Genomic DNA, 9,953 nt, shown 5'->3' on the forward strand with positions numbered 1-9,953 from the left:
ATGGTACCCAGTTCTTAACATAGTCATGGCCTTTGGGTCTGCAGCACTATCCCAGCTTCCCTCCCACAAGCAATGCATTTTAATCCCTGTGTTTCCATTCTGGGTTCCTGCCACTCCAAGTCACCCCATCCATACAGGATCACAGGCACTACACCATATCATAATCTGAGATGTGTATCATGTGAAATGTGTATCATGGAGTGGCTGCAGTTTCTCATGTGAGTCATGAGCCTCCTCCTTTGTAGGTCAAACTAAGCACTCTTCTGTAGGAGCTCATTTTGAAGGTTCATATGGCTTCCTCTTCTTATAAATCTAGTCTGATTGAAATTCTTCTGTCCTGCCCATCCTCGTCCTCTCCAGGGGCCTTCTTTCCCCACTCAAATGCTGGTTTGCTGTTTCACACAATGCCTCACAGAGTGTTGGGAGCCTCAAAACCAGAACCAATGTTATTTTCCTTGATTCATTTTTCTCCTTAGCCCCTCTATTTCCAATGGATCCAGTCACAGACTCCTAATATTTATCATCAACAAGTTTTCCTGCTTTAATTTTTCCACTCTTCTTTTTTGGAATCAGCACTCTAAGGAGGAAGAGTTGAACACATCTCCCCAATTCCCACCCTAGCCCCCAAACTCTTCTAGATGTCAGGGTAAACCTTTGAAACCCATTTTTACCTTTGGTAGCACCAGAAAGAACGTCAACTATGGATAGTTTAGAAATCCCGCAAGATTTTTAAAGTCTACTGAGATAAGGTTTATTTTCTTCCCTGGTGTAACTGCTATTAAAATTTCTAATACTGGGATGGAGAGATGGCTCAGCAGTTAAGAACACTGGCTATTCTTGCAGAAGACCCGGGTTTCAATCCCAGCACCCACATGGCAGCTAACAACTGTCCCTAACTCCAGTTCCAGGGTGTCTGATAGCCTCTTCTGTCCTCCGTAGGCATTGCACGACATGGGTGCACTTACCTACATGCAGGCAATATACACATATACATAAAAAAATAAAAAAAACTCTAATACCAAATTTTAGCAACATATTCTCAGATGAGTATGATGAAGTGTCTGGACTTTTACAATATCCAATGAAGAGAAATGATAGATTAGAAAATCAATAAATTCTGAGTGTCCAGGAAGACAAATGAGCAAACACACTAAATATTTTCAGAGAATGAGGCGACCATTCTGAAGATGGTGGTGTGAAGATGGTAAGATTGCATGGAATGGATTTCAAAAAGTTCCTTCTTTATGACCCTTCCCTCTCTTGCCCTGAAACCCTGGATATACACAAATACTCTTTGTTCTTTGGCCTGGGCGGCAAGCTTTGGTATGAAAAACTGTACTGTTGGGCAACACCAGCTGCATCCTTAGTTCTGCTCTTGTCTTCTTACTCATCCCTATTGATGCTCTGTGCCAAATCAGGACACACCTTGTGTTGTGTGCAGCTCCAGAGCCATGTACCCAGAGACACGGAGGCAGGATGGAACATGTCCAGAGGATTGGCTACTTAAAGCCATGCCCAGTGGGGAATTCTTAAAAGAATTCTAGATATGTCATCTGAAGTCTGTGAGAGATGTCTTTAGGAGTCTGAGAGTCCTTTGAGGAGGTTCTAAGGACTAGAATTAAGTAGGAAGAATTACAGGAGATAATGGTCCAAGGGTCAGGATAAAGAAGATACTTTGTGAGAGGTGGGGGGGGCGACAGAGATAGAGGCAGACATAGATGGACAGAGAGAGACAGAGAGAGTTTTCTCTCTCTGGATCAATGGTTAATCTTTAGTACATGTTAGAACTAGAATTTTGGGGTCCCTGATAATCAAAAGAGACTGTTATTCTGTTATAGCTTTCAGATTTATTTTTAAAAATATCTTCACATTGCTTTCTGTGCAGGAGATATATTCATTGTGATTAAAACAGCTTCTGCAGGGAAGAAAGAAGCCTATGAATGTGAAAAGATAATTACTGCATGGTATCAGAAGTGCCATGCTAAAAGGATGTCTCCCACAGCACAAAAGAGGGGTGACGCTGCCGCAAAAGTCGGAAAGGGTTTTCTATAAAGGAGGTGGGTTTTAAGATCAATCTTATGCAATTAGGCCATTATGTTCACATGGGAGAAATAGTGTATGCCAAAGTACAGAACACTGTGCATGTATGTAAATGACAGGAAGTTTGAGTGATCTTAGAAGACCTGAAAGTCTTTATGAAGAAGGGGAGTAAAAGGAGGGTATGTGAATGTTCCAGAAAGTTGTAGTGTTGTGTGAGGTAGGTGGACTTTGAAGCCACTGAGGGAAGCTTCTTACTTGGTGTAGTAAGCTGGTGACAGGGAGGAAGGGCAGGGTAGGCAATTGTTTCAGAGGGAGAATTGAAATGGGGATGATGAAGAAACAGGTCAAAGTGAAAATGACTCAGAGATATCAGCTGGAGTGGCTGACTGGAAGATGAGAACACGGCAGGGACAGGGGATGATCAAGAGCTGGGATTTTGATCATGGTGTTTTTTTTTTTTTTTAGAAAAAGCATTTCATTACAGCTTTAACATACTCAAAACAATTTCCGGAGCAAAGATACATCTCTTTCAAAAGTGGCTATAAATTTTTAGTTTCACAGTCTTACAGGTACTCATGGAGTGTCCAGTCAGGATGGTCTGATGATTCCCAGAAATGAAGGCCCAGGAGAGAGATGTTAATATAATATCATGTGTCTCCATGAGGGCAGTCATCTCTTGAGGTTTGAGGCTCAAAGCTTGAGGCTTTCTCTAGAACTGCCACATTCTTCCATTGCCATGTTCCCAGGTCACTGCTGCTTGATTCAGAGGTAGGTGCTTCACTCCAGAATGGCTGGCATGATTCCTTCTTGGAGATTGCTTTCTTTAATCCAAAATTTCTAAAACAAGTGGCGTGTGGTAGCGTGTTTGTAATCTTAGCATTTGGGAGATAGAGTTCAAGGCCATCTTGGTCTATGTAGTGAATTCCAAGCCAGCCAGAGCTACATAGTAAGACCCTGTCTCGAAAAACAACAATAAGGGTGCTAGAGAGATGGCTCAGCAGTTAAGAGCACTGACTGCTCTTGCAGAGGACCTGGGTTTGGTTCCCAGCACCCACACAGTGGCTAACAACCATACCTAACCAGTTTCAGGGGATCTGACATACCCTCTTCTGATTTCTACTGGCATTGCATGACACTGGTGCACTTCACATACATACAGGCAAAATGCTTATACACATAATAAAAATAATACAATTTTTTTTTAAAAAAAAACAACAATGAAATCTCCAAAACATAGATAGCACACAAACTCTCATGCTCTTAATATCAAGATTCAACAATAACCTCAACTGTGGCTCAAATGTCCCTCTGTCTCCTCCTAGTTTAGCATTTTTCTTTTTTCTTTCTTTCTTTTTTTGTGAGACAGTATCTCACTATACAGCCAGGCTGGCCTGGAACTCACTTTGTAGACCAGTCTAGCCTTGAACTCATAGAACTACCTGCCATTACCTCCTGAATAATGAGATTAAAGGTCTGCACTACCACACTCAGAATCATATTTTAATATAATATTTTTATTGTTTTGGGGAATTTCATATATGCATTCAATGTAATTTGATCATATTCACCCCCCACTTGTCCCCCAAGTCTTCCAAGATCTACCCCCAACCTCCCCACTCCCCTCCCAATTTCATGTCCTTTCTTTTTGTTATTATTCAATGAATGCACCAAATCCAATTTGTGCTCCCCATATGCTCATGGGTGTCCAACTCTCTTACCATTTTGAAGCAAGTACCACAGGTCTGAGATTTCCCTCTCTGGTGTAGATAAAAGATGGGGTTCTTACAGTCATGTTTCGCCATCACATTCCTATCATGTTGAAGAAGCCAATTAATGTAAGAGGATGAAACAGATATACAGAAAACAGGGGACAAAAGAGTTTTGATAGTTTTGAGACTGTGGATCCCAATGTTCCAGAGGCCTCCACAAAGTTTGTTTGACCTGTAGATTCTCTGAGCCAAAATTTCCTGCCTCAAGGAAGTTGTGTTGGCTCTTGATCCCTCACTATGAGGTGTTCTGACTCGTCAGCCCTTATGCAGTGCTGGGAGTCACCCTAAGGAGCATGTTCTCCCCTGTAAGGGCTGATTTCCTCCACCAGGAAGGTGCAGGACCTTTGGCACAGAGGCTATTTCCTTAATGACAATGTCCCTGATCCTAGCAGCAGGAAGGGACCACTCCCGTCTCTGAATCACTGGGCACTCTCCTGGCAGCCTCACATTCTCCTTTGTTCTGGAGCTATTTGGGCCACATAGGAGCTTCTTTGACAACTGAAAGCTAATGGAAGTCAAGATGATGTCATCCATTGTACATTCCTTGTCCCCCTCCCAACATTGATATACACAGTCCAGCATCTCCACAAAGGTCTGATGGTTGGATGAGGAAATAAGAGAGTCTTACTTTGGTCAAACAAAGACCGAGTATCGTGCAAAGGTTGAGAAGAATGGTTGGAAAGACTAGGGCAGTGTCTCAAGAAGTTCTAAGTGACATGTACAATTGAAAGAGAACATATACAATTATTCAGAAATGTAGTCATAATAAAAGCATGAAAGCAGCATTATTATCACATTAGTATTCATTTTTGAGGCTCTGTTGCCCAGGTTGTCTTGGAACTGACTTTGTAGCCCAGGTTGGCCTCAAACTAGTGGTAATCCTCCTGTCTCAACCTCCCAAGTTTTCATGTTACAGGTGTAAGCCACCATGTTCAGCTTCTATATTAATTTAATGAAAACATTAAGACTGGTTACATGAAGCCACAGTCACTGCCCTTTCCAACACACCCCTCCCTGCAATGAAGGTGATCAGGGCTAAAATCAGAGTATGCCCTGTATCAGAGCCTCTCAGACCACATTCTGCTGCAGAAACACCTGGGGAACCTGTTCCAAGACAGATTTCCATTCCACAGATCTGGAGCAATCTAAGATGGCTTCTGACAGGGCAGACTTCTGGACATGCTGATGTCACCATTCAGTTACAATGCTCTGGAGTATAAGAATGTACATCAGTGGTCCCCAAGTGAAACTGCCAGGAAGATTCAAAACTACAAGAGCCTGTGTCCCACCCCGGATGCTGTGATTTGATTCATCTGGGATAGAGCTGGTCTTTGGAATGGAAGTGGATGGTAAAATCCTATTGAAGATACTGCATGATATGAGTGTGGGAGAGGCAGAAATCAAGCTTGGACTAAGTTGGAAACTTCCTGCTACAGATAGCTTTCATAGTGCCAGAAGGCAACATGCAGATGGCTGGGGGAGAATTTCAAAAAATCTCCAAGCCATTCAAATAAGCAAACAAGTTAAAACCTTTTCATACACAAAATATTTGAGATCTCTGTGGCACTGATGCTTTTACAGAAGCATCACATATTTTGATGTGTAAATGCAGACAAGCAAAGAACATAGAGGAAACTCATTCCATTCTGTGGTGTTAATGAGCACTAATACATTAACATAGTTAAGTCATTCATACATATGCATATAAATGTTCATATCCATAGATCTTTATTTCATCATATTTTATTTAAAATTCTTTGGTTTATTTATTTTTATTTTATGTGTATGATTGTATTGCCTACATGTATGTAACTGCACCCCTGTCATGCAGTTCTCTCAAAGTACAGAATAGCGTGTTGTATCCCATGAAATTGGAGTTACAGATGCTTTTTAGTCACCATGTGCATGCTGGGAACCAAACTAGGGTCCTCTACAAGAGCAACCAGTCCTCATAACCACTGAGCCATCTCTCCAGCTTCATTATAATTTATTTTATGAATCAACTCATTTCAGAACATTTGTTTGAGACTCTGATTATTTAAGCTATTTAATATTTAATTTCTGTAATGTTCATAGGTTAAAAACTATAGCTAGTGCTGTAATCTGCTATCTGCTTTTCTTTAGCCTTTTGGTCATTGTATTTTTTTTTTTGAGACAGGGTTTCCCTGTAGCCCCAGCTGGCCTTGAACTCACAGAGATCCACCTGCCTCTGCCTCCCAAGTGCTGGGATTAAAGGGGAGCTCCACCACGCCCAGCCGTATTTCTTTCTTTAATATTTATTTTTATTTATGTACACATGTGTGTGTTTATGTGTCTGCTGCATGAGTGCAGGTGCCCAGAGAGGCCAGAAGAAGGCATCAGCTATCCTGGAGCTGGGGTTATACATGGTTATGAACTGCTCAATGTGGGTGCTGGGAAACAAATTTGAGTTCTTTGAAAGAACAGCATGTGTTCTTAACCACTTAGCAATCTCTCCAACCCCTGCATTTCTTTTTAAAAGTAAACATCAGGGCTTCAGAGATGGCTCAGTGCCTAAGAGCACTTATTGCTCTTCCAGAGGGCCTGGGTTTGGTTCTCAGCATCCACACAATGGCTAACACCCATACCTAACTCCAGTTCCAGTGGATCTGACACTGTTTTCTGGCCTCTGCGGGCACAAGGCATGAATGTGATGCACTTACATACATGCAGGCAAAGCATACACATAAAATAAAAATAAAATCATTAAAAAAGAAATTATCTGTCATTCTTTCTACCTATACTTTAAGTAGGAAGATTAATCAAAATTAATCTGTGTAATCTTAGCAATAAAAAAACTCTACTATGCTTGTTGTATGAATATGAAATGTGGGTGTGTGTGAATGTTGGTGCATGTGCATGTGTGTGCACATGCATGTGGAGACCAGAGATTGACATCAGGTGCCTTCTTTAGTCGCTTCCTGCATTATTTTTTGAGACAGGTTCTCTCACTGAACCTAGAGCTCACCAATTTGGTTAGACTTCTGGCCAGCGAGCTCCAGGGATCCCCTTGTCTCTGCCTCCCCAGTGCTGGATTACAGGCACATTCTGCCATGTTCATCTCTGTACGTGTGTGTGTGTGTGTGTGTGTGTGTGTGTGTGTGCATGCACATGCATTCTAAGGGATGGCAATCAGGTTCTCTTTCTTGTACAGCAAGTATTTTACTAACTGAACTATCTCCTTGACTCCTGTAGTGGTTTTTAAATTAAATTAAATTAAACTTATTTTATTAAAAAAAGTTTTTTGGAGGTCAGAAGAGGGCTTCGGATTCCCCTGGAATTAGTTTGTAGCCATCATGTGGGTGCTGGGAATCAAACCCAGGTCCTCTGTAAGAGCTCTTAACCATTGAACCATCTCTCCAGCCCCTCAATTTTATTTTTCAATCAGTGCGTGCTAATTATACACACATGTATGACATCTTCATACACGTATGTTTTGACCATATTCACTACCCCCCCATTAGCCTCTGTTGTCACCTTCTGGCTCCCTGATCTCCTTCCTCTTCCTTCTATGTTCATGTCTTTTTAAAAAATTATCTAATGAGTCTCATTAGGTTGCTTACAAAAACATAGGTAAGGGGTTGTTTACAGAGCATGGACATCTGACCAGTGGCTACACCACTGAAGAAAATCTCCTTCTTCCAGCAAGTGTTAAGGGTGTATAAATCCACAAGGAGGAGTGAGGCCTTGTGAGCCTCCCCTCTCCATGACAGGATGTTGGTGGGCTCCATCTTATGGGGTCTTGAGATCCTTTGAGTTCAAGGGTACAATGGCTAGGCCATGCCCAGAAGTCAGTGCTCCATTCTAATCCTCCCTTGCTCTGACACTTACATTCTTTCTGTAGTTTCTTCCATGATGTACTCTGAGTTGAGGCTTGGAGGGAGTAATATAGATGTCCCATTTATGACCGAGTATCCAACCGTAACTTATTTTCATCTATGAGCCTCTGCTGTTACTGCTGCCCACTGCGAAAAGAAGCTTCACTGACCAAAGTTGACAGCATCACTAACCCATGTGCATAAACATAGTTATTTAGAAGGCAATTTGGCAGGTACATCATGTCCATTTAGCAAAACAACAGCAGTAGCTTCCTGTCTAGGACCTTTGACCTCCCCAACTATGGGCTTTTGGCCAGGTTTATACTACCCGACATGAATTCCCCCTATGGAGTGGGCCTCAAATCCAATCAGAAAGTGGTTGGTTACCCCTATAGCAGACTTGACAATATTGCATTAGTGGGTACCTCTTGCCTGAACTGTGCCTGTTGTATCCATGGTCCCTGGCTGAGTAAGACTGTTGACATTTCTCCCCAGGCAGCCTGCATAGCAGTTGCTGGCACTGTGAGGGATAGCCAGCAGGAAGGAAGCTTCCACGCCATGTTTCAGCTTGATTTCTCTATGCTTCCCTGTAGTGATTTTGACAGTGACAGTCTCTTCACTGTTTCTCATGACTTTTCATGAGCTGCTGCCATTTCTGTCCTGTGGTCTTAACTGCTAAATGTTAGGTTCAGATGTCTAAGTCAGCATACCATAGAGATAGACACACATCCATTTATTGCTGCTCTGTTCATTAATAGTCCAGATGTGGAACCAGCCTAGATGCCTATCAATGGATGAATGGATAATGAGACTATGGTACCAATACATAAAGGAGTTTTATTCAGCTATGAAGAAAAATATATTATGCCATTTTCGGGATGAAACTGGAGATCATCATGTTAAGCAACATAAACCAGACTCAGAAAGACAAATACCATGTATTTTCTTTTGTATATGAAATGTGGGCCTAAATTAATATATAAATATATAGGACATTAAGTAGAAGGGGCTATGTGAGGGGAGGAAGAATTATAAACAGGGGACAAGAGAAAAAAATTAGGAGAGAAAAACAAAATATTGCACTTTTTATTTCATATATACATCTATATCTGTGTCTCTATAGATATATAGACATAATATATATGGCATGAAAACAGAAGGGCAACTATTTAGGAGAGGAAAGAAAGGGTCAGTGAGAGGGGAGGAGGGGCACCAGAGGAGGGTAGTGGGGGACAGATTTGAACAAAGTACAATGGTATATAAGTGTATATATATGAATGTCATAATGAAACTCATTATTTTATATACCAATTAAAAGTTCAGAGGCTTTTGGACCTCTGGAAAGTTGCTCATGAACTTGCAATAATGACGACAGCTTGAACAAGACCCATGCTAACTCAATCAAACAAAAACCCAGAATAGAATGGGGAAAATGGGCAGCAGGCCCCAACCTTAGCCAAGGAACTATTAGCAAATGATTATTGTGGAGTGAGGGACAGTAGATCTTCTCTAAGGGAGTGACTCTAGATAGGCTGACCAGACTCCAATGGATGAACTTGCACATCTGCGACATCTGGGTACAAATGTTTGACTGAATATGGCAACATATATGACAGAATATGTGAATTCTGGTTGGGGAGCTGTGGGAGGTTGTCCCGCGCTATCGTCTCGCCAGCAAGAACGACGCGGCACACTCAGGATCCTTCTGCAGAAAAGCTTTAATGCATCTTGAGAGGGAGAGCATAAGCTTACAGGGCGAAGACCCCGAATGTCGGAAACCCAGCCCTTATATAGGTTAGTAAGCCCGTCTTGGACGTGGCAACTCTTGATTGGTCACAAACTCATCAGCCCATATCACGCCACAAGGTAGGCAGAGACTAGAAGGTGGAAAATTACTTCGGGCATGCGTACTGACTTATTTACTGCTCAGCATGAACCGGATGTGAGCGCCATCTTGTAATGGCGTCTGCAGGGACGGCAGGCAGCTCCCCACAGTTATTGCCAGCTACTGCCACTCCTCCATTCTTGTGGGTGCCGCTCCTTTGTTCTCATGGGGGTCAAGGCTGCTCCTCCACTCACCCTGGGCTGAGGCCACTCTTCTGCTCACCTGGTGCTGAGGCAGCTCTTCTGCTTGCCCTGTTCTGCCTCCTGTCGTGGCCTCTTCTGCCCAGTTCCAGAGTGCAGGGCTGGTGAGAAGACTATGTCAGCGGAACACCATTCAGACACAGGAGACCAGGTTCAGTGACACAGGTTTGCTTTATTGCAGGAAGGCACAAGCTTATATAGGGGTAGTGGTCCAATCACAGCA

The sequence above is a fragment of the Nannospalax galili genome, unplaced genomic scaffold (genome assembly GCF_000622305.1).
Source record: "Nannospalax galili isolate Female #2095 unplaced genomic scaffold, S.galili_v1.0 scaffold627, whole genome shotgun sequence".
Taxonomy (NCBI): domain Eukaryota; kingdom Metazoa; phylum Chordata; class Mammalia; order Rodentia; family Spalacidae; genus Nannospalax; species Nannospalax galili.